Source organism: Miniopterus schreibersii, assembly GCF_964146895.1.
Source record: "Miniopterus schreibersii genome assembly, chromosome: 19".
NCBI classification, from domain to species: domain Eukaryota; kingdom Metazoa; phylum Chordata; class Mammalia; order Chiroptera; family Miniopteridae; genus Miniopterus; species Miniopterus schreibersii.
Window position 1 is genome coordinate 23,999,746 of NC_138119.1, and position 25,390 is coordinate 24,025,135.

The following is a 25,390-nucleotide window of genomic DNA, read 5'->3' on the forward strand; positions in this document are numbered from 1 at the left end:
GAGGAAACAGAAATGCAGGAGTAAAGCCCTTAGGATAGTATATGTAAGTAATAGTAATGTAAGAGTGTAACTTAATATTTTCACAGGAAAATGGGAAGGAAAATGTAGGTATAAAATATTTGAATAGAGAAACCTAAAGATGAATGGAGGAATTGGGGTGGGTAGGAAGGGCAAGGCATGGCCATCACTGATGAGGAGGAACAGTGGCAGGTTCCTAGCCTGGGTGCTTAGGAGGTTTTATTTTCTATCAGTGGCTCTACTACCACCAGTGTGTCACAGTCAGGGATTTGGCTGACTTGGGACAAAGCTGAAAAGATAACAACAAAAAACTTGCTCTAAGAGATGGTATAATATGCTGGAAAAATTGTGGGCTTTGGAGTCGGGCAGACTTGATTGAAAGCCTGGCTTCACTACTGTTTTGTGTGCTTGTGTAATATTAGGATTCTAAAGAAAGGTGACAGTGCCTAAATTCAGTATAGTGGTTAATAATACTGAAAATGCAGTGATAATACAAAGTTTCTTGGCTCTCTATAAGTAGTAACAATGATATTACTAGTGCTTTACTTGTCACAGTTTTCCCGATATATTTTATTGAAAAATTGAATAGAGTAGTACTAATCTGCGTAACATTTTCAATTAAAAAAGAAGAATTGGGAGAAAATTGTCGCTTCCACTTTTCAGGTCCAAAAAGGATTGCAACTGTATAGATATAGTAAATTTACATTAAAAGTACAAGTGGTAACTACTAGTAGATATTTAGCTATTAAAATATACTTCTTTTCATTTGTACATCCTGTGTCCCTAGATCTGTGCTTTCACCACGACATCTAATATTTAAACTCATTGTAAATATATTTTAATTAAGGGTCATGTCACTCTTCTCTCTGATTAGCCTCATATTTCCAGGGATTTTATTAGTGTTAAGGGGGGTGTAAAAAGAAAACTTTCTCCTCTTTAGTAAGGATGAAAATCACAGTGGCAAGTAGAGTGCCACTTGGGGGTCAGGTTTAAGATACCTCTCAACCCAGTATCATGGATAACCAATTCAACAAACATCCTTTGAGCTAATGTTTTATGGACTTGGGGCTGGGGGCTGGGGAAGGTTTACTAAAATGAAGAAGGCTAGTCTCCTGCCATCATGGAGCATAAAATATTGTTTCTTGTATAGCCAAGTATTATACAAATTGATCAGTGTTCTGTCGAGTGTTCTTATTCAAGAGGAAGGATTATTCATGCTGGAAAGGGCAGTGGGTAGAGAAATGTTCTACATGGCAGTGATTGAATTAAGCCTTCCAGGATGTGTAGGGTTGGTTCAGGGGAATTTAAGGGAAAGCTGTGCAAGGAGAATGGTCTCTGTGTTGAAAGTAAATGGAAGGTCATTTAGGTCGATGCCAAAATAGTTCATAGGTGAGAATTACTTGAGCTTTCTTTGATTCTGGTGTCTTTACTAACTTGACTTGGCTAGTACATAAAGAAAGAATGACTCATTCATGGTGTTCACAGACAAATAAATAGTAAGAACCTATTATTTTACCATAAATACTCTTGCATTACGGTCCAGAATCTTCATGCAGAGCAGTGGATAAGAGGGACATATTATTATAAGCAAATTATTTAATTGGTGGCCGTTGAGAATCTTCTCTGTTTATGTCCACGAACAATCTGGATTAGATTTCCCTATTTAACTCTCTCTTAGCATCCTAATAGAATGCCGATTAGCATATTGGCTAATTATTTTAATTGGCCGAATGGGTTTAACCATCAGTTGTATCTCATTCTTTGTGTCCAAGTTTATGGGAAACAAATCACTCTCCCGTAGTTAGAGAGCACAGGATAGGCAAGGTCCTAGGAAAGAGAATGGAAGCAACTGCATATGAAGGAAACAAAATCAACCATGAAAACATAAAGTTCTTCTGCTTTTTGAGCCGTGGGTTTTGATAAGTAGGTACTTCCTTGTTAGTTAATACGACCAGTTTTGAGGCTGTCCCTTTTGCTTACTTGTCCAGTGCTAAAATTAGCTTATTAGTCTCAGTCTAAAATTCTAAATTGTGGATAATTAATAGCAAACGGTATGAAACTCATTGGCAACCATGCAAAAGCTGGTACTGGATTTACATTAGAGGCCGAGACAATACTTCTCAGTTTCAGTTGGTTTCCACGTGTATTCCTTCTCCTAACTGATCTTTATTTATGGACAGACCCTGGGAAGAGAGGTCTTCAGACCTAACTGATCCTACAGCCCGAGGCAGGCTATGAGAGCAGGGTCTGTCTCTTATCCAAGGAGGAAGCAAAGGTTCTTGGAGCCAGTGGGCTAGTGCTGGAAATACTTTTTTGGGGGGGTAGACAAGGTAAAGACAGTATATCTGAGCTTGGGTTATCCATCCTAGGGGTCTATGTGAGCAATGAGATCACAGGCAGGGAGCCAAAATGGTAGTGGGCATGGAGGCCACAGAAGCACAGAATGGGGAAATGAGAAATGTTCTCCACCAGTTACAGAGGGAGGGAGACATGCTTGCACATGAGACAGGTCAGCCTGATTTAGTAAGACTGGAAACAGGCAAACATCATCCCATAAGTTTTAACCGTAGCCATAACATGCTCTGAAATTTTCTTTAAAAGCATTTAATCAGCCCTGGCCAGTGTGTCCCATACACCAAAAGGTTGCCAACTGGGTTCCTGGTCAGGGCACATGCCTGGGTTGCGCTGCTGATCATCTCACATCGATGTTTCTCTCTCTCCCTTCCTTTCTCTCTAAAAATCAACGAACTATTTTCTAGAAAATAAAAGCATTTAATCAAAATTTTTTCTTATCTTCAACATGTGACACACTATTGGATAACCTCTTCAAATATTGAGAGCTACAACTTTTTATTATCAAACTCATGAGACCATGGGAGGCTGCTTTCCAAGGAGTCTTTCTTTGTTAGTCATAGGATGCATGTGCCCTGAAAACATATTCTTTCTGTCACCAATTGCACCTGGAGAAAAAAGTGAGAGATAGCAATGTACTCTCTACTCCTCTATTTAGCACACATCGCTTCTATAGATATTCAGGGTTTTCTTTGGAAAGAGAAAGATCTTGATCCCCATTAGAGCACTTCTGGCCCTTTTTTAGGAAGGAGAGATGTATAATATGTCAGGTTGAATTTATGGGAGAAAATGAAAACAAAAAGGAGTTGATTCTTGGGCTACAGAAAGCAGACAACCCAGAAATTTAATGATAGGATCTGCAGAAATTATGTCTTCTGAAGACGCTATAAGAAAGCTAGGAGAGTGCACTCAGACTTGATTAAAGGCAAAAATAGATGATGCTGGGTTAGAAATCAAGATATACTAAATGACTCAATCTTCAAAGACACTAATCCATTCTTGTGAAATTTGGATACATTTAAACAAAACGCCTTCTTTGTAAATTCAGGCATTTGAATTTACATCGCAAATCGGTAAATTTGGTTTCCTCCCTAAATCTCAACATATAATGTATTACCGTCTCTGGTATGCCCTTTAATCTTAAATTTATAGACAAACTCAGGTTATCAACTCAGGTGTTTTAAGTTAGGGGAGGAACTATTTGGACACATCTGATTTTTAAACTGGCCTCCTATTGTTATCTTCAAGACGTACTCCTTTTATATTCTGGATGGTCAACTTTGCCTTTTTAAGAATGCAAAAGTGCTCTAGGGTTATTCGTCTTTGCAACTTAGGTCTTGTTTGGGGGAAAAAAGAAAAGAGGAAGCAGTAAGTACTTAAGGACAAGGAACACTCCCAGACACACACACACACAGACACACGCACAGACACAGACACACGGGCGCGCTCGCGCGCAGAGCCAGCCAGCGCCCGCGCAACTCGCACGCAGTTTGAGCGCCGGCTCCGACCCGCACCCTTTGCGTTGGGCACCGGGCGCCCGCAGGGGCAGCGCTCCCCCTCCCCGCTTCCTCTCTCATTCCACCTTAAAACCTCCGCGGAGACCGAAGGAAACCGGCCCACGCCTTAGCCCCTCCCACCGAGGATAAGACCTGGGCCCCTCGGCGCGCCCGCGGCTGAAACGCCAACCTGACCGCGAGCCGGAGGCGTCGCGCAGCCCCGGGGAGCCCCCGTAACTCTGGGAACTGTAAGCGAAATACTTACCCTGCCCCCGCCCCGCCCCGCCCGCGCGCCCGCCTCTCCCACCCGCCGCAGCTTCTGGTTTGTACCTTAATCCTGGAAGGAGGGCCGGACGCGGGGAGCCGCAGCCGTCACAGCTCCTAAGAGCGCGCGCGCCCGCCCCCTGCCCTTCGGACCCGGGCAGACCCGGGAGCTTTCATATTCCTCTAGCAGACGCCCGTGTGAGAGCGCCTGGGTCTTGAATGCGCGGCGGAGTCGAAGGACAAGGTGCTCCCCGCGCTGTCAGCCCCGACGGCGCCAGCGCGCCCTTGGAAACGCAGCGCGGTGGCGCTTCCCGCGGCTCCACGTGGCGCCGCCCCCGCGCCGGCCCCGCGCTCGGCCGCGTGCGCCTTGGACAGCTCTCGGGCTCCAGAGCCGCGGACTGCGTGGTCTCGTTTAAGTTATGATTGAAAAAAAAAAAATTAAAAAAACAGTCCTTTCGGTTACTTATGCAAAGCGTTCCCGGGTAGTCCCTGGGTCGCAGTGCGGTGCGTGGGGGGAAAGACGGTCTTGAGAAAGTCACTGTGAGAACGACGGGGGCTCTGCTGCGCCCTTGCTCGGGCTCAGCCGACGTGCCGGGGAGCAGAGCTCCGAGCTAGACGCTGGGAAAGATGTGATCCCGTACTTGATAAAGTTAAGTTCGGAGCGTGGATACTGTTTTAGTAATTTTGTTTTCGAAGGAGCAGTTAAAAAAAAAAGGGGGGGCTGGGAGGGCATTGGATTTGAAATAATAGTGGCCCCGTATAGCTGGTGCTCCTACCGCTTATGACCATTTCAGTCTTAAAAAGAATGGTTTTCACCCCAAAGACCAGAGCAAGAAATGCTCCTCCGGTTGGCTGGTGATGTAAGCATTTGTTCCCCCAGGCAGGTGGAGGGGACCACAGGCACCGCGTTTGGATGGGAGTCAATTCTGAGCGAGTTCATATTTGCGTATTTAACCCCTTCAAGGACAGTGTGTGTCGTGGTTTGTTTCTGGTGTGTCGCATAGATGGGAAATGGTAGCCCAAGGCATCTTGACAGGGTAGTAGTGCTGGTGAAACAAGCCCTGTTAAGAGTTTTTAAGCTCTATTCCAATCGAGCTTGTTGCTGGGATATATAAAAGGGTTATTTGCGTCTTTCCTTGAGCGGAGGAAGAGTTAAATTCTAAATTAAGCAATGATTGTGAAATGCTTAGAGAAGTGTTTAATCTGCATTTGTTCACAGCAGCTTTACAAACTTCCTGTGGGGGGGGGAAAGCACATTTTAGGGGACGTGAAACTTAGAAACCTATTCAATACTTTTTCTTTTCTTAATTGAACAAAAGCGATCACTTTTGAAGTATTTGGCACTTACGTTTAATTGGGAAAAGGGAAATTATTGAATAGATTTCTTGGTGCCCGAAGAAGTTCGCAGCAGAGATAACTTGGCCCGTTTCAGCAGTATCATTCTTGGTGTCACTGCTAGAAAGCAGAGTCATGAAACCAAATCATTTGCATATTAAAAATAAGTTCCAGGAATAAAAAAGAGGAAGACAGAATTAGCTGTGGTTCCTTTTCCTCTCATCTGCCTTTTATTGACCATCCGTTTCCACCCCCCTCCTCTTGCTTGCAGACTTTATAGCTTTAGTTATTCTCAATTTTTTAATTTTTAAATCACAGGCCCTTTTACATGTATTATGAAAGCTGTAGACCCTTCCCCAAATAATGCACGCATGCTCTCCTCCAACATGCACGAATTTGGTAACAGCTTTAGAAACTTCATACCCCGTCCCCCAAAACGACACATGTCACATGAAAATGTAGTATTTTTTGAGAGCTTTGACGTTTTCTGATAATATAAAATAATTACCAGATCATTTTACTTATAAGTAAAGGACTGCCTGACAGTGACTATCGATTGCAGTGCCCACATTGCTCACTTATTCGTCAGCGTTCTGGGACTGGAAGCAGTCTGGTGTAATGGAAAAACTACTCGCCTGGAAACCAAGTGACCTAAATTCTAGACTTCACCCCAGTAGTAACTAGCTGTACAAGCGTAAGCTTGTCATTTTCTGAAACATCTGATATTTTTTGTGGCTGAATGCAGTAAGTAAAACATAGGAAAACATGTTAGTTATTACTTTATTTTTTAAAAATATATCCTTATTGATTTCGGAGAGAGGAAGAGAGAGAGAGAAACATCAATGATGGGAGAGTCGTCATTGATCGGCTGCCTCCTGCACGCCTCCGACCAAGGATTGAACCTGCAACCTGGGCATGTGCCCTGACCGGGAATCGAACCACGATCTCCTGGATCCTAAGTCGATGCTCAACCACTGAGCCAGGCCATGTTAGTTATTTTAAATTGGATTGTGGCATGTCTATATTTGCTTTTTCATTCCAGAATTCCTAACTATATTTCCCAGCATGAGTATGTTTTACAATATTCTCATTTATTACAAAGATAATTCATGCTCACTGTTTAAATTTCATTAAATATATTAAATTGCAAAGAAGGAAAGGAAAATTACCTATAACCCTCTAAAGGCGTAACTACTTTTCAAATGCCATTCTTTCACTTAACAAATATTTATTAACTAGCATGCATGAGCAGAGACAGGAATTGCTGTGTGTACATCTATTTATACTTCTAAACATTTTTCTATACATGTACTCACATGTACATGTTATAGAATTGTGATCATACTTGCTAAACGGTAAGCTGAGGAATATTAAAAATTTTAAGAGTTGATTTGAGCAAAAATCAATTGAAATGAGGCAGTGCAAAACTGGATGTGGTTAGGAGCGCTTCACCTGCAGGATCTGGGGGCAGAGACTTTTATAGAGAAAAAATGGAGGCAAAGTAAGGAAATTATTGATTGGTTATAGCTTAAAGCTTAGTTGGCTGTTTGTGATTGGTTGTCCTTACGTTTCCATTTTGTAACTTTAAGGCGTTTCCAGGTTTGGGTTTGCTTTGCTTATGTAGGCCGCCGGCAATAAAATCACCTCAGACTAATGGCCTCCTAATTTAATTAATTAAATACACTGTTCATGCTGTTTTATAACATACTTCCTCCTCAATCATGGAATTTTCTGTTAAAACATGGTTTTATGTACTTGTGCATTATTTTGTATTTATATTTTAAACAGTTATTATTGAGTTCCTACTACATGTTATGGCAGCCTATCCATGGGCAAGAGAGTGGTTCTCACCTTGATGTAATTTTAGTCTGTGGAAATGTACTGGCTGATTATAAGTTGTTGGGTATTTACGTAGATTACAGGTCTCCACTAGTATAAATAATGTTTCAGCTAGGACGTCTTATATAAATGTACACATCTTTGCTTACTTCCTTTGGATAGATTCTTATAAGTGTATGTTTCAGGCTCTAACAAAAGTTCCACTACTTACAAGTTGTGAGATAAGCCAACAATTGCTTTAGCAAAGTGTTCTTTTCTTCAAGAATTATGAATTATGAATTATCATAATAATTGATTATTATAATTGATAATTATGAATTATCATAATAATTGATGATTTAGAGGACTCCTAAAAATATTTGGCAATATATCGTGGAATGCTAGGTATTATTTTTACCATTTTGTTCTTGAGAAAGACTGTATCCATTTATAAGCAGTATGAGAGAGTAGAATTTCCCTAAGCCAACATTGTTATTAGTCAAACACAACAAACAACAAATTAAAAAGTTAGATAATTGTATGAAAATGGCATGTTGTTTAAATTTCCATTTCTTTCATAAATAAGGTTGAATAACTTTCAAAGTGGCTGATATTGTATGAAGTGGGGGGGTCCTCTTCCTTGTTGGGTGCTATTAGGGGTAGACTCATACGATATCCTGAGAAAATGACTTTTCTGAGAGTCACAGAGAAAATGAATGATTTTTATTTGCATGGAGTCAAAGCTCTGTGTTTCCAAAGTCCCATTTCCCTTAGTCCAGTCATAGAAAAAGTGTAGCTGGGGTTTCAGTAAAGCTAAAATCAAAGCCAGTGTCCAGAGTTTCTTTTAAGAGGAAACAAGAGAATGAACTTCTTTGTTCAGGGGATTATACATCTCAAATTTCCACGTGCTTGCAGTGACCATGCCCACTCCGACCAATGACCTCTGTTCCCAGGTGTGAGTGACAGCAAGCACCTTCCCCAGTATCCCAACTTTACTGGGTATGTGTCTATCTTCCCTTTGTCCAGTCCCTTTCCCCCAGTGTTTTGCAGGGAACATGCCTGTAATGCCTCGCCTTCCCTTTGCTCCTTTCCTATTACTAATAATTAGCTAATTAGAATGGTTATCAGGGCCACTTACATGTCTATATTTATGAATTGCCTCTTTCAATGTGAATTTAAATTTTTTTTTTTTCAGTTTTAGTTTCTAATTTGGTAAATATCAGTAAGTATAACTCACACAATCAAAAGCCCTTTGGGGTCCTCAGTTTTGAAGAGTGTTAGGGGTCTTAACATTAAAGGCTAAATTTTAAACTGGAAAAAGAAATTCTGGAAACATTGCTTTTCTCAATTTTGGAGGATTGGCCTTATTGTTTCCTGAAACCCTTCCTTTAAAAATGGGTGAGGTGAATTGAAAAATGAAAGCAAGTCATATTTATTCTCATAGACAGTCATATTCTACAAAATTAGGGAAATTGAAGAGGGTTTCAAGAAGAGGGCCAAGGTCCTTGTAGAATCTCCCACACCTCCAGGAACATCTGGACTTGCTTAGAGCAAAGAAGAAGTAAGAGTTACGCAATGAAAAATAGTGTCTAAGTTAGTCATGAACCAACTTAGAGAAAATGAATTTAAATTTTAGTCAGCTCCTCATCTTCTACTCCAACGATCTGGGCAGTGACAGTTGGGCGAACTAAAAAGTTGGTTCTTGGGTTCTTTTCAAAGGAGAGAGTAGACAGAGCTGATAGTATTCTGGTCTTTTGATACCATCACCTGCCTGAGAAAAAAGAGATGCACCAAATTTTTGCCACTCCTGCAATGTGATTCTGTTTTTTCATTCTCTGTGATTCTTAGTCCACCCTTACAGCATTCTGTAAAAATACAGTTTCTCTCTCCTTTATACAAATATGAAAGAAGCTTAAATAATTCAGTGCTTGCCGTAAGCAGATTTGTAAAGCCACACTACCAACCTAATCACTTATTTAATGAATTCAAATGACTAGAGAAATCAACAAACACCTGTAAATGGTCCTTATCAGAGTTTAACAACCACTGACTTAAAGATGATGGGCTGATAGGTTCTTAGCACAGGCAGTTATAAATAAATCAGTTATCCCTTTTCCTTAATCTTTCTCCTCATTTGCTTGTCTTTGGAGTCTGCAGGGAAATCTAGGTATTTTAGGTAACAGTATGTTTTGAATTAGAGCCCAGATACATAATTCGTTTGTAATATGTGTAATTTCAGTATTCTATAGTATAGAAAACTTGTGTATTTATAGTACTCAGATTATACTTGCTTAGTTTTTCATTTTGTTATTACCTAATTTACAATTTTTTATGATTGAAAAAAATATCAGAGGGCCAGTGATATCTTTCGTTGGTGCAGCGTTTTGTGGCTTATGAAGAGATTGCTTGAGATCTTCATCCCCACAGTAACCCTGTAAGTTAGCAGAGCTGGTAGTCACATTTTACAGATACAAGAAGAGAAAAGTGGAAACATCAAATGGCTTCTTTAATGTCCAAGTCTCATGATTTCCATTTTGATGCATTTTGGAAGCTTTAATTGATTGATTGGGAGAGGGAGAGAGAAAGATGGAAACATCAATGATGAAAGAAAGTCAACTGAGGGCTGCCTCCCGCATGCCCTGTCCTAGGGATCAAGCCCGTAACCCGGGCATGTGCCCTGACTGGGAACCGAAACATGACCTCTTGGTCCACAGGGCCACACTTAACCACTGAGCCACGCTGGCCGGGCTTGATGAGTGTTATTTGTAAGGCTGTCAACCTCTTTCTATTTGTGTTAACATCAGAAAAAGTATTGGTTCCCCAGAAAATCCAAGTTTCCATATTAACTCAGTTGTTTTTCTCGTTTAACTGGACTGCTGGTTGACCTAATAGAGGAAGCTGCACAAACATTTAAGAATGATTGAAAAAGTAGTGCATGTTCTAGAATTTTGTATTCTGGAACTAGTTTGCATTTTATGTAGATATATGACGCGTTAAGAAGAAAAAAGTATATAACATTTTATCTAAAAATACAAAGTAGATACATTATGAGTTATATAAGAAGTACTAACTTTACTAGAGGTTCTACTTTCATTTGGGAATAGAGCATTCTCTTAGAATATTCCAAATATAACCTGCAGGGCCTGTGACCCTTTTTGGCTCTTTTTATTAACTCTGGAAGTTGGCATAAAGTATTTGTATCAAAATGGTTACTCTGACCTTAGATTCATCATTTGTAGGAAAAAAACCATTATTATTTTGCCTTTCCAAACAATTCAGTAGCTTATGATAAACTAGACGCTCCTTTTCAGGGTTAAAACTTACATTAGTTGTAAAATTGTTTATATACATATGTATAACTTCATAATAAATAATACTTAGTAGATCAAGTTTGAGTGCTAGATGCAACTGCGCCACTAGGAACATTAGGTCAGCAAATGGCTTCTGAGTTTCGGTCAGTAAATTGACACACTTCCTATTTGCCCCATACTTGAATGCCCACAGCTTTAACAAGATAAGCAAGTTGAGTTGAGTACATAGGCAAGAAGCTGGGATGTTGGGCCTCTTGCGGAAGGAGGAACCATTGCTGAATTCTTGGGTCTGTAATTGTAGAAGAGACAGTGTCTTCCAGGGATAGTCTGGGGGCAGATAAATGCTGGCCTCAACTTTTCTTCAGGCTCTCATTTTCTTATTCGTTAAAACGAAAGAGTAATCTATGTTGTGGGTTTTTTACATGCATTGTTTCATATAATATTATGAAAGTATTGAGATAAATAATTTAGAGCAATTATGTAAGAATTTATAGAAAAGCATTTGGGGAAAAGGTGCCTAAAGATGCATGCAGTTATGGGGACATCCTATGTGGACTCCTGCATCTGTGATTACAATTTCATAATAGCCACCAATCCCTTTGGGATATCTACGACAAACCTCAAATAGCTGTCCACTCTCTTCCTACTCAACTGTCATGAACAGGCACTCGAATTTAAAATTGGTTGACGTCATGAACTTAGATCTCAAAGAGATAGTGCTAAAACATTTCCACAGTTCATGACACAGTCTTCCAAGTCACTACTTTCAATGTGCAGTGGTAATTCACAGGCAGGTAACAACGTTATTGTTACAGGCCTGATTTGCAGAAGAAGATGCTACTAACGTGTATTTTAGGGAGATTTCTCATAGCAAAAATTCTAAATTAAAGAGATTTCTTCTTGGTTAATGAAAAACTTAACGATGAAATATTAAGATGGTTACTTCTAGTCTGCTACTTGGCACTTACTTTTTGAGGCGGTAGTGACCAGGGATTTATATTTATAATATATAAAAGTTCACAATATTTGCATGGTTTTTGTTTTGTATCCTAATCATTAATGATGCCTCTGTTGTCAATGAAAAGCAATTAAAGAATTAACTTTGTGAGGCTCATTTAGAATTTCCAGAAATTCTTACTGTCTGTTTAAACTGTACTTTAGATTGACAAGTTGATTATGTTGGTGGATACCTTCTGAACTATTGTCACAATGGAAAGAACTCATCATGACAATTTTCTGTGATGAAAATAATTTCTAGATACTCTTTTATTAATAAGTATCATATAGCTAGGAAAATAGTAGGAAAAATGTATCTTTTTAATACTTAGAAAAAGAACAGGTATTATAGGAAGAAATTTAGATAGCCTGTTCTTTTTTCACCTAAGAATTTTACCTATTGGGTGAAAAAAAATGGAGAAGCAAATAACCAGGAATTGTTGATTACTGGGCTTCATGCATTTATTCCTTCACAAATATAGTAAATTTTAATTAATACCAGCTACAGCCCCACCGGCATGGCTCAGAGGTTGAGCATCGACCTGTGATCCAGGAGATCGAGGTTCGATTCCCGGTCAGGGCACATGCCCGGGTCGTAGGCTCCATTGCCAGCAGGGGGCATGCAGGAGGCAGCCGATCAATGACACTCTCATCATCAATGTTTCTCTCTCTCCCTTTCCCTCTCCCTTCTTCTCTCTGAAATCAATAAAAACATATTTTAAAAAGAAACCTAAGTACATGGTAGGCATTGTGATACATTTAGGGCATACCTGGGTGAATAAAGCAGATACCATGCTAATTCCCTCTTGGAGGAGAGAGGCAGTAGTTAACCAAACAATAAACAGATAATAAAAGAAGCAAATAGAGTTCAATAGTAGAAAATAATCTGGGAAAGTTTTCCTGAGAGGTAAAATTGAAGCCAAGATGTGAGGATGAGAAGCCATGCGTGGGAGGTGAATGGAGTGAGAGTGGCGTGGCTGGAGGTGGGGCTCCAGGCAGAGAACGGAATTTGTAAATAAACCTGCAGAGAAGCAACCAAAAAATCAGATGGGAAACCACCAGGGATTGGGGCGGTGTCATGGAAATAAAAGGTTGGAAAGTGGTTCCAGAGAAGCAGTGGGTGGAAAAGTGACGGCTACACTTGAGAGCTTGGAGGGCGGTAGAGATCTGGATTAAGAGCAGTTTCAGCGGCCAGAGCAGAATGAGAAGTGGAAGTGAGATGGTGAGCGGATGGGAAGGGAGGGCTCGGGGATATTGGATACAGTTGGAGCAAAGGGCTCTTCCCAGAAATCTGAAACGGCATAAAAAGGGAGACATGGAGGGCGAAGGGATATTTAGTAGAGGGAGACTAAAGGTTGGCTGCTCAGGTCATGCAGCAGACACCGAAGTTTGATGATTCAGGGGAAAAAGGCGTGGCCAGCAGAGTGAAGAACTTGAGGAGGAGAGAGGGATTTTGCATCCAGAGAGTCCAGAGAGTCAACGTGTGGGGCCAGGTCTGTAACCGGAGGAGGGGCTCTGCCTACTTTGTGTAGATGTAGAGGAGTTTGCAGATCTGGTGGTGGGAAGATGAGACACTTCCTTCTGGTGGTGCCTTCTGTTTTCTCTGAAGGGAGATGAGGTCATCGGCTAAAAGTGGGGGTGGTGGTGGTGGGGGGGTTCGGCGAGAAACTTGAGGGGAAGAAGAAAGTCATTTTCTAGAGCGGGAATGCAAGTTCGCTAGGGAAACTTGGAAAGATGCTGTGTAGTGCTGAGAGAGCCTCTGAGTTTTGAGAAGGTGAACCTAAAAACAAAACCAGTCTGCCAGGTTACGTGGTTTTCCTCCAGCTGTGTTAAAATGCTAGGAGCAAACCCAGAGAAGCTAGAATGGCAGAGTTCTCCTCGAGTGGGAGCTTTTCAAGAAGGAAAGAAAGAAAATCCAGAAATCCTTAAAATGAACCATCAGCACACTAAGCAAAAGCACAAAACAGAAACAAAAACTAAACATAAATTCATAAAACAAAAGACGCATAGACATTCATGAGCTTGTAGAATACATATCCTTTTATCTAAGGTAATTATTAACTAGTAGGAAGTACTCACAAATTAGCTTGAGTTCCAGCGTTTAGTAGGCGGGAATTGGGCCTTTGTTCCTTCCAAACTCTTGTTGGAGTCCTTCCTTAGCCAGCTGGTTAGGCCCACTTTGGTTCTGCACTTCGGTGAATTCAATGCCTTCACCTGTTCCAGGAGCCACCATGCTGGCTCCTTTTTCTCCAAGTCCTACTCGCTAGATCTGCTGTTGTCGTTTAAGTTCTGATTGTTGAGCAGTTGCCTTGCCTGCCTTTATCGGATGCCTAGCTTAGTACTCGTGTCTGATTTATATCGCATCTCCCAGCTTTTCTTAGCTTTTGCCTACTTCTCCAGGTTCCTGAGGGCACGTTAGTGCTCCCTCAAGGTAATGCTCTATACAATTTGAACAGTTACAGCTCTACAATGTAAAGGTGATGAAAACATTTAATTTTAATTTAATTTTAATAATCAACCATCAGAAAGAGGGTCTTTCTTTTACAGCCCTGCTATCAGGATGTTCTTTCTTCAACCTGACATAAATCCTTCATTTTGCAGCTAAAAGTCATTTCCTTTTCTTTTTCAGCCCTTAGAGCTTTAGAGAACAGCTGGTTTTAAAAAACAAAATTCAACTGAGTACATTTGAAGATCTAATTGGCTTTATTCAACAATTTATGAATTGGGTCGCATCCCACCTAACAGGTAGAAAGGAGGTCCTAGGAGCTGTAGAGAATGGAAGGCTTTTATAGGCAGAAGGAGCAGACAGTGGAAGTTTTTAACAAAGGGTGGGTTGTTTCAGGCAAGGCCCCCCTCCTTTGGGTGGAAGGGTGAGGGTCTGTCATGCAGATTACCTCACTAATGCTGATCAGGTAATCCTGCATTTAACCTCTCACCTTCCTGGGATAGGTTAAAACTGCAATTAAATCTTGGTTTGTTGCTCTGGGGCTCAGCACAAGTGACTCCATTTTGGACCTGTTGTTTCTTTTTAAACACTGGTTTCTGTAATTAAAATGATGTGCTTTCAAGAGCAAAATAATATTATTGAAATATTGAGTCATATTTCCTCAAAGTTTAAAAAAAGTCATGTTTTCTTTTTTAAAATTCATTAGTCATTTTTCACAAACCCTCTTAACATTCAAATGCTTTAGCTTTTCACTAATGACGGACAAGCGCTTCCATGAAGGGAAGCAGTGAGTGTGTGAGTTAAGCCAGGCAGTGTGGTGAGAGGGGGAAATTCTCTGTGGTCAGATCCACTGCAGTTTGCTTCTGGCCCAGTTGTTTCCCAGATGCACTGCCTGGCACTCCGAAGGTTCTTCTTTGCCTTCCTTTCCTCCTATCTCGGTGAGACACGTTGTGAACTGGAAAGTCATTCTGCACTTTATTCCTGACTCTCTCCAGATTTGTCAGGGTATGGCTTAGGTATAGTTAACTAGCTACTTCTTGTCCAAAATGAGGGGGAGAGTATAGCGTTGTTTTTGTTATTTTCAAATTTTCACAGAATCCACAAAGACATTATGTATCTCACCAGCAGAAGCTCAACCAAAACATTCTTAAAATTTTACTAATGTCCTTGATTATTTCTGCAGCAATCTCTCTCTCTCCAGACCAGACAGCTCTGGTCTAATGTCCTTGATTGACACTGTTTTCTAGCTTGCTAATCCAATGGTTTGAGAAAATGTGAATTTCATATTTTGGAGCACACGACAGTGTTTCTAGCTCATTTCAACCTCTGTTTATTATATGTAACACCTAAATATTCAGGTTGTGCTTACATGTTCATTATGGTGCTAGCCAAAGTTGATAGTATGAAAATAACTTAGTTTTCTATTATTTTAGCCTTTACTGTGTTGTAATTTCTTCTGTTCTCCATGTTTTTACATCAACTTTAGAACTGTATAGGTGTACTCTACAGAAGTAGAGGGGCAACCATGATGCAAACCTCCAAGGCATATATAAATTGTCATTTAAGAAGTCTTCTAGGCTGCATGGACTCCATGTACTTCAATAGAATTGGTTTCCTTTGCAATCCAGTGTTTCATTTCATGAATTTTATAATGTCATACTGTATCCAGAGGTCCCTGGGCTTCAACCAGGCTGCCAAAGTGGTCCATGCTACGAAAAAGGTCAAGAACTGTTAGGGATACTTCCCTTAAATGCATACTTTCTCTTTACAGAGCTCTTAATCCTATAAAAGACTGGGCTTCCCGGTCATTTCAAAAGTGAACTGTCGTTCACAAGAGTGGTGAACCTGAACTCCTATTACACGCTTCCCACTCCAGGACTGCAGAATGCTCGTCTGGTTTAACTTCACAGTTAACACCCGAGATGGGCAGGTATTCAGCTCCACTGATCATCCGCGGCTCCTGCAATATTTTTCTGTCCATTTTTTCCACTTCGAGATCACAGTCAGCATTCACACTTTTAACTACAAGATCAGCTCCACGCTCATAAAATATTAAAGGCAGTAAGCCTGTTTTCCTGGGGGTTTTCCCGGGACTGTTTACTTTAGGGAAAATATATGGCTTTTCCTGCTGTGGCAATCTTGAGTACGTCATGCAAAAAAAGGCGGCAATTAAAGAGGGAGTGGAAACCTCAACCCAACACAAATGCGCCCCAGGGGAGAGTATTTGTGAGCTGTCTGGTCTGGAGGGAGAGAGCTGCAGAAATAAACGTGCTTCTCAAAGCACACCCCTTTCCCCAGCCTTCTGTGCCACGTTGTTAGATACATTGAAAGAGTAGCACCCAGTGCATCACCATTGTCAGTTTGTCTTAAGCAGAAGGTAGAATGTTATTCTGCAGTTTCTGAAAATGAGCATAACATAGTTAACGCTTGTCAGCGGGATAGTGTTTGTAAGTAAATGTCTTACAACTATGATTCAAACCTAGAAAAGTATAAAAGATGAAAATGACTCTTGTTAAGCTTTATTTGGCTAATCACAGAGAGATTCAGTTGGTCTCGTCCCTCAAATTCGTATCTTGAGTCTACCAACAAACAATAACATGACACTCTTAAAATTTTGGTCAAATTAAAATTTACCTGTGTTTTTTTCCTATTTCGGCCACGTTTCCTTTTTAGCTCGAGTGTGCGGGAAGGGGTTGGGCTGCAGGGGAGAGGAAGGGGTGCTGGTAGTGTATGAAGAGTGCCTGGGTGAGAGTGAAGAGATGCGGTCAGCTGTTGCCCAATATTTCCAGTGCCCACCTGCCCCACGCATAGTTATCACGATATTATTGACTACATTCCTTGTGCTGTAATTTACATGTCTGTGACTATTCTGTGGCTACCAATGTGTCCTTCTTAATCCCTTCACCTTTTGAATTTAGCCCCCCCCACCCCTCTCCTCTCTGTCACCTGTCAGTCCATTCTCTGTATCTATGAGTCTGTTTCTATTTTATTTTGTTCTTTGGATTCCACACTCTGTACAGTACCCGATTGTCTAACCATCGTTCTGTACATCTGAAACTAATACAGAATAATCCTGCATGTAAACTGTAACTAAAAAAAAAGAGAGAGAGGGATGCCTGCAGCTGTCTCCCTAGCTGGGTGAGTTTGGATAAGTTTGTTTACATCTTTAGGTAAACAAAGCTGACACACCTGTACATTGAAGTTCTGTCGAGGTGATGCTTATGAATATTTTCTTCTAGTCCCCAAATCGTGTGACCTAAAATATAGCCTAAATGGCCGCTTGTTTTTGGCCACCAAGAGGTAAAACAATGGGAAACAGCAAACCGGAGAGAAACTGGCTCCTGGTAAGCAGACATTCTTGCTTTGTTCATAATGCAGCTGTGAGACTGGGCCAGCCAGTTCCCTAGCCCTTAAAATAGGTTCACCTGGATTAGTATTTGGCAATTGGGAAGTGGTAAAAGAAACTATGTTATGTATTGTGTTTCATTGCTGTAGAATGTGTGTGTGTGTATGTGTGTGCACTTCTTAAATAATCAGCTGAAGGAGCCTGGCCCATTTAAAGATTCGGAGCTCTCTCCTCTTTTCTCTCACCTCCGCAATTTCAGTTTAGGAGCATAGCATGGCACCTTGGGCGCCTTGGGCTGGCTGTGTCCCTGCCTCCTCAAGCACAACTTTTCTCCATTAGCAATTGCATATGCTTCTTTGTTTAACTGCTCTGTTTATGTTATCGCTGTGTTATAGACTGAAGTGTGCCCCTCTTCCCTGCCTCCCCAATTGATGCGTTGAAGCCCCAACCTGCCCTACCCCCACCCCCAGTGATGCATTTGGAGACAGAGCCTTAAAAGAGGTGATAGAGTTAGGGTCCTTAGCGTGGGCCCTACACGAAGTTGATTGGTAGTCTCATAAGAAGAGGACATTTGGATACACAGGCGACAGCAGTGATGTGTGGGCCCAGAGCAAAGACCATGTGAGGACACTGGGAGAAGGTGGCCATCTGTAAGCCACCAAAAGAGGCCTCAGAAGAAACCACATCTGCTGACACTTTGATCTTAGACTTCCAGCCACTAGAGCTGTGAGACAGAAAGTTTCTGTGGTTGAAATCACCTAGTCTGTGGTATTGTACTATGACAGCCCTAGCAAACTAATACAAGGCATCATTTCCATTGTGCTTGGCTCCCTGCTAAGACTCATAACGCTATTGCGTGTTGTAGAATTCCTCAAAATCCCTCCAGTCCTGTAGGGTAGAGTGGCAAGATGATATAGAAAGAAAGAATTTGGTTTGAGGCTGAGTGTCAGGATTCCAGGGCCAGCTCAGCCCCTGTCGGGGAAAGTTTCATAGTCTTTCTGGGAGAGAGTGTTCTCTAGTTGAGTGTGGGTAAGGGCTCCTGTCTGCCTCAGTCTGAGTTGTCAGTTGACAAATCACTTAACCTTTCTAAAGGTTAATTTTTTTTTTAATCTCTAAAATGTCAGTAGTAATCCCTCTTTTGTTACAAAGATGAAATGAGATGGTGTATATAAATCCCTTAGCGCAGTACCTGGTGCCTGGGAATGTTGAATAAGTGTGAACTTTTAAAAATAAATTAGCAGTTGCTGAGAAGATATCTTCCAGTTTGTCATTCTAGGTTGTATAAATAGGCTTTTCCTCCCCTTGATGATTTTTCAACACAAGACCTCATTTCTGGTCTGGCCATTTTCCCCCAGAACACCACACAAATTCCCAAGTTTGTTCATTCATCCTTCAAGCAATATTCATTGCGTGATCATGTCACGCAATAGGAATAGAGGGTAAAAGAGACAGAACTTCCCTCGTGTTGCTCACGGCTAGGGGAGACATGCCTTCCATATGACAGTAACATAGTGTGTAACACTGTGGTTAGAGACATCAAGGAGAAATACAAGGGTCTGAACCTAGTAGACGCATTACAGGATTGTTTACTTCCGAGAGTGAGTGTATTACAGGGAACCCTGATGGACAGGTAGAGACTCTCCAAAATAATTTAAGAGTTTACAATTTCAGTGATGCCATAGTAGCTATATATCTGTACAAAAGTGATGGTGATGGACACAGTGCACTCCCCTCTTTGCTGTTAAACATCTCTCTGTATCCAGCACAATGGCAGAAGCTTTGAGCTTGGACGCAGACCAGTCAGAGGCCTGACACTCTTTATTGAAAAAAATTTTAACAGCAGAAACAGCAGTATTTCTTAATCTCTATTAAAACACGATCAAATATGAAAAAGTACAGTCATTATAAAAGACACTCAACAATTTTGCCTACTCGAATTTGTTAGAAATCTCTAAAGAGCCAAATAATTGTCAGGAAGTTGAGGCAGTTTGGGAGAAAGCATCAGTTTCATAAACAACAATAATATTAACAAGTGATAATTTTGTATGTTTATGACCTTCCTAGGTAGTAGGCTTGCTGATTGACATACATTTTCTCATTTCATCCCCCCACTGCCTCTCTGAGGTGTGTGTGTGTGTGTGTGTGTGGGTAATTGCCCCATTTTACAGATAAGGAAACTGAGGATCAGGATCACACAGCCAGAGAAAGGAGACAGGCTTGAACTTCATTCGGTCTGGCTCCAGGAGAGAAGCCTGCCCCATGGTCAGTGCTGAGCCTCTCATTGCCTCCCCTGCTCTGTTACACAGCGAAAGGGAGGGAGAGAGAAGAAGACCCATTGAGTTCCTAGCCTTCTTTCCTCCAGATACCACAGCCTAATAATAGCTCCTTCTCCTCCTGCTGTTCTGCCCTATCACTCAACGCAGGGAAAGCGAATCGACTCTGGCTCTGGTTCACTTCTCCCCATCTTGCCCCAACAACACGACTGAAGGGGGTTTTGCACAGACCACACATTGTTAAGCGTTCATTGGGAGCCAACGGTTGCATGGCATAGACAAATGTGTGTTGAAAAACGTATCCAAATTTCCCTCTCATTAGCGCTCAGGAAGTTTGTAATTACAGCGCAGCCCAAAAAACCCCAAAAAGTAAAGAAAGTGAGAAAAAAAAGGAACTATATAAAGCTCTTGCTTCAGACTTAAAGACTTTACACTCACCAAGAATAGTTATTCAGCTTAGTTATAAAAACACACACAAAAAACCCCCAAAACTACTGTTTTATGAGCATTCATGAGAGTGGTTGTGCAACCTTGTTGTAATAAGGTTTCCAGGACTCAGCTAATTGTGGGGGAAAGCATTTTCTTGGTTTCAATAAGGATAAATTGACAGAAATGCCTCGGTTCCGCAGAAACCTAAAATATCTACTGTTACTATTAACAGATTAGGAGGAAAAAAGGGTGAATGGGGGCTGTTTGTGGCTAGAATTGAAAATGCCGTCACTGTCTGACAATTACGGCCAGTGATTATCCTGAAGAGAGTGAACCTTACCCGCTATGACTGCTTTGTTCCTTCTTTCCAGCGTGACTGTGGAATGAAAATTGTACATAAATGAATATATCTGTATCCTTTTTATTATCCAGTTACAGTTGACATTCAATATTATTTTATATTAGTTTCAGGTGTACAGCATAGTGGTTCGATATTTATATAATTTATGAAGTGATCTCCCTGATAAGTCTGGTACCCACCTGGCACCATGCATAGTTTTTACCATATTATTGGCCAGCATTCCCCATGCTGTGCTTACATCCCTGTAACTATTTTGTAACTATTAAACTTTAAAAATAACTTCTTTTTTTTAAACTTATCATTATTTGTTTGTGTGAATACTTTTTATTTACTTATTTTTTAAATTTACTTTATTGTTGAAAATATTACAGATGTTCCCCATTTTCTCCCCTGTTTAGTTTGAAATAAGATAAGAAATTGCAAAAATATTACAAAGAGTTTCCATACAGCCTCTTTCCAGAATTTCCCAATGTAAAATCTTGCATACGATGTATAATACTTGTACATGATAAAACCCAGGAAACTGACATTGGTATAATGGCATTAACTAAAACTGTATTTGGATTTCGTTAGTCTTTTGTATGTAATCAGAGGTTATCCAGCCTGATAGTCTCTGCCTTTTGATTGCAGTGTTAAATCTGCTCACATTTAATGTGATGATAGTTACGGTTGGATTTTCACCTGCCATTCTGCTTTCTGTTTTCTACACGTCTCATTGCTTTTTTGTTGCTCTGTTCCTTGTTTTAAGTAGATAGTTTCTAGTGGGCCATTTTAGTTCCTTCGTTGATGTTTTAACTATATTTGTGAGTGATTTTCTTAGTGGTTGCTCTAGGAATAATTTTTAGATGTACCTTAATTTATTGTAATCTACTTTATGTCAATAACGTAATTCCAGTACTATATAGAAACTTTGCTGCAATATAAATCCAATCCATCCCGAATCCTTTGTACTATTATCATTTATATAGTCTGTACATCTTATGAACCCATTAATACAGTATTGTAATTTATTGGTTTATACATTCTGTGTCCTTTAAAGAAGCTTAGAGAAGAAAATAGAAAAACTATGTTTATAGAATACTTTATTTTGACCTACATATTTACTGTTTTTGATACTGTTTATTTCTTCCTATAGATTCAGTTACCATCTGGTGTTATTTTCTTACTCCATTGTAGTTCCTTCCCTGCATTTTGTACTATTATTTTCATATATAGTACATCTTTAAATAAGCCCGATAATACAATTCTATAATTATTGTTTTATACAGTTGACTTTTAAATCAGTTAAGAGAAGAAATGAGAAAAATATTTGTATTTATACCAGTTTTTAAATCTTCTGTATACTTACTTTTTTTTTAGTGCTCTCCATTTCTTTCTGGGGATTTGAGTTACTGTCTGGTGTAACTTCCTTTCAGCCTAAAATTTCTTATAATGCTTGTCCCATAGCAAAAAATTTTGTTAATTTTTATTATTGCGGGGATGTCTTTCTTTTTCCTTATTTTTTAAAGGGCAGTGTTTTTGGATGAGTAGTCTTGGCTGGTAGTTTTGTTCTTTTAGCACTTTGAATATGCCATCCTACTGCCTTCAAGCCTCTGTATTTCTGATGAAAAGTCACCTATTAATCTCATTTTGGTTACCTTTTACGTGATAAATTTTTTTCTCTTACTACTTCCAAGATTTTATTTTTGTCTTGGATTCTAAAGAGATTGACTATAACATGTCTAGGTATGAATGTTTTTGTATTCATCCCACTTGGAATTGGTTGAGCTTTTGGAGAGGCTTTTAATCAAATTTGGGCAAATTTTAGCCACTGTTTCTACAAATATATATTTTTTCTTTTTCTTTCTTCTCTCTCCTCTTCTCTGAGATTCCCATTACATGTATATTACTGTATTCGATGCTGTCCCCCAATCTTTGAGGCTTTTCGATTTTCTTCATTCTTTTTCTCTTTCTTTCTGTTCTCTAGGTCAGATCATCTCTATTGGTGCATCTTTAAATTCACTGTTTCTTCTGCCAGGTCAAATCTCCTACTGATCCCCTCTAGTGAGTTTTTAATTTTAATTATCTTTTAACTCCAGAATTTCCATTTGGTTATTTTTTTCTAATGTCTGTATCTCTTTATTGCTATTCTCTATTTGGTATGTTATTGTGTCATACTTTTTTTTTCAATCCTTTAAGCATTGTTTTCCTTAGTTCTGTTAACATAAATGTAACAGATGCTTTGAAATATTTGTCTGCTAGATTTATAATCTGGAGTCCCTCAGGGATAGTTTTTACAGACTGCTTTATTCCTCCTGTGTCTGGCTCACATTTTACTAGGTTTTTGTTGTTGTTTTTGCTGCTGAAAATTGGGAATTAGATTGTATATTCTGGCAACTCTGGATTCTGATCCTTTCCTTAGGGGAAGAGTACTGTTGCTGTGTTGCTGTTTGTTTATTTGTTTGAATGACTTTCCTTACCTCATTCTATGGAGTCTATCCCTACAATATTCAGCCTCTGATGTGCCAGCTCAGTTTTTACTTTTCATTGTGTTTTTATTTTTAAGCCTGGTTTTTATTTTTAAGCCCCTGGCTCAGCATAGCTTAACTGTCAGCCAGTGACTGGCTGCAGGCTTGCTTTTACATTTGAGCAAGTAAATTCAACCTTTGCTAATTAATCTGCTTATGACCTCAGGGATGCTTTCAGAGTACATGGCATTTACAAGTCATCCCTGGCTTTTACTTTCTGAATTCACAAGGCCTCATTAATTGAATGTCTTGCTAAGGTCCACTGAACTTTCTTCTTGTCACGTGCAATCTTGCATATACACACAATCTTCCAGACCATCAGAGATAAGTGGGGCTCAGCAAGGCTCTCTTTGCTTGTTTCCTTTTCCAAATATCTCTATTAAATTTCTGGCTGGTCTGCTGTTCTGTTGCTTGCCCCAACCTGTATGGATCCCATGCTAACATTAAACTTTCCTAATTGTTTGCTACTACATCTCTCTTGTTTTTGACAACACTCCTGGACATACAACTTTCCATTTTTTCCTCCAAATAGTTACCCTCCACCCCCTGCCCCTCACCTACTCAGGGCTACCCAGCCTTCCAAGATAGAATTTCTGTCCTGCGGAACAGAGCTGGTGGTGATGGTAGGAGCAGCCCCTTGCTAAAATGTCACAGACTTATTGAAATTTAGTAGATTAAAAAAAATCTACTAAAAAAAATCATGTGTTGCATGTCTTTTGGTCAGTTTCTCGAGTTGTTGTTTGTGATAACTCTGACCACTTTTTCTCAGTGGTTTTTGCAGAGAGGATTTCCCAAGTTTCTCATTCTGCCATTTGGAAAGTTGGTCCACCTATTTATTGAACTTTAAAGTTGGAGTGTTGGTCAAGATTCGAAGACATAAAACCTATCAACTACTAAAGTGGGTTGTGATACAGCTACTCTCTCACATTTTGAAAAAAGCAGGATGAGAACATTTAACTCTAAAACCCCATATTACTTCATAAGCATTAAAGGGTTGGAATAGCAGAGATGTGGGAAGGACTTTGGAAGAGTTGCTGTTGTTTGTTTTGTCTTGGAGCCCATTACTTGGAGTAGAACCCTTCTTCCCTTGGTGAAGAGATCTGGAGGAATATACCTCCTAACACCCAATCAAGAGAGGGGCCTTTAAGAAGACTACTCAGAAAGTTTATCCGAGTGTTTAATATATGTCTCCTTCAGCAGGCTAGGTGTTTAGTCATGCTTGAGAAATATAAAGGGGCGCAGGTAGCAGAATAGAGTGTTTCATTTGGGAAGTAATTGCATTCTCAGAGTTTGTTGGAAGAAAGGATATACTTATGAATATTCTCCATGGACTAAAGAGAATCCTCTAGCCTTAAATTCTATACAAGGGGTTTGCTTGCTAGAGTGAAAGAACCTTATAAAGACCTATGGAAATGGACTGGAGGATGCATTGGGGATATAGAAGAAAGCACAAGACCTCAGCTAGAATAAAGATATATTGGTACATGTCAAATAATACAGGGAAGAAATCTCAGAAAACGACAGAAAAACATCCATGAGAGAAAGAATCAACCTTAACATGCACCAGGCCCAGAGATCACAAAGCTAGTTTATAACAGTATAGTGAAGTAATAACTTTTTTTTTCTTCCATATTCTCCAACCATGAGGGGTTAAAAATCAGAGCTATCAAGCTTGGAAGGTCAGTGGGAAGGAGAGGAGAAGTCAGTGACCTCACCCTTCCCTGTAAGACTACAGGCTCTAGCTTGGGGAAGTGAAAAACTTCCAACTCTAAATCACACTTAATTTTGGATGAATACATGGGCTCAGCATTTTTAATTTCTGAGCTCATTTTTATCTGTATGTGTGTGTGTAACATAATTGTTAACAGAAAAGTTCTGAGGCTGACCAAGGTTTCAGCAAGGTAGGAAAAGTGCCAGCCCTGGCTGCATTTAAAGAACAAAAGAGATTTATCTAAGATTCAGTGTCATAAGTCAGATTTGTTTAGTATCTATTTACCTTGTAGTTTCTAACCTAGTAGACCTGGACAGTTAGCCATCTTAAAGATATTTTGGCTTTAATATTGGGGGAGCGTCCATTCAGGCCTTGCTGCAAGATGCAGTAGTTACAGTCAGGTGGCGAACACGTGGTTATGAATGGAATTGCTGGAAATGAGAAGACAGTGTTGCTGGCAGCAGAGTTTGGGCACCAACAACACATTTCCTGTAAACATTGTGATTACTAGTCTCACCGCTTTTGGAATTTCACTTGTTCTGCTTTTAGTTTTTAAATTAGAGATTGGTATTTAACATTCTTTGATATTAAAAATAGTTAGGAATGAAGAAGATAGACATCAAAATAGAATGACAGTACTATTCTGTGAACTTCCTTCATACATAAACTTGGCACCGACTAATATTTACCGATCCATCCATCCAACAAATATTTATCCCAAAGCTAC

At 40.0% G+C, this 25,390-nt stretch overlaps 1 protein-coding gene across 1 annotated transcript in view; it reads left to right on the forward strand.

Moving 5' to 3' along the window:
* Positions 1 to 3,773: 3,773 nt before the first annotated feature.
* PLA2G4A (phospholipase A2 group IVA) overlaps positions 3,774 to 25,390 on the forward strand; it is a gene marked incomplete at its 5' end in the record, with an annotated part of 122,930 nt that continues 101,313 nt past the window's right edge. The window contains one exon of the mRNA XM_081120801.1: positions 3,774 to 4,114. The remainder of the gene's footprint in view (positions 4,115 to 25,390) is intronic.